This window comes from Myotis brandtii, unplaced genomic scaffold (assembly GCF_000412655.1).
Source record: "Myotis brandtii unplaced genomic scaffold, ASM41265v1 scaffold615, whole genome shotgun sequence".
Taxonomy (NCBI): domain Eukaryota; kingdom Metazoa; phylum Chordata; class Mammalia; order Chiroptera; family Vespertilionidae; genus Myotis; species Myotis brandtii.
This window is the reverse complement of record NW_005370343.1, coordinates 906,035-906,352: the sequence shown is the minus strand read 5'-3', so window position 1 is coordinate 906,352 and position 318 is coordinate 906,035.

Below are 318 nucleotides of genomic sequence, written 5' to 3'. Positions count from 1 at the left end.
ACCCTGTCAAACACAGAGCAGGGCCGATCAGGGGGTTTGGGAGTTCCCCCCGTCATGCACAGAGTAGGGCGATAGGGGAGTTGGGGTGCCACCCCCTGTCACCCACAGAACAGGGCCGATCAGGGGGTTGGGGCACTCCCCCATTTCACACTCAGGGCAGGGCCAATGGGGAGGTTGCGGCTCCACCCCCTCACACACAGAGAGGGCCCATGGGGGGGTTGAGGCGCCGCACCCTGTCACACACAGAGCAGGGCCGATCAGGGGGTTGGGGAGTTCCCCCCTATCAGGCACAGAGCAGGGCCGATCAGGGGGTTGGGG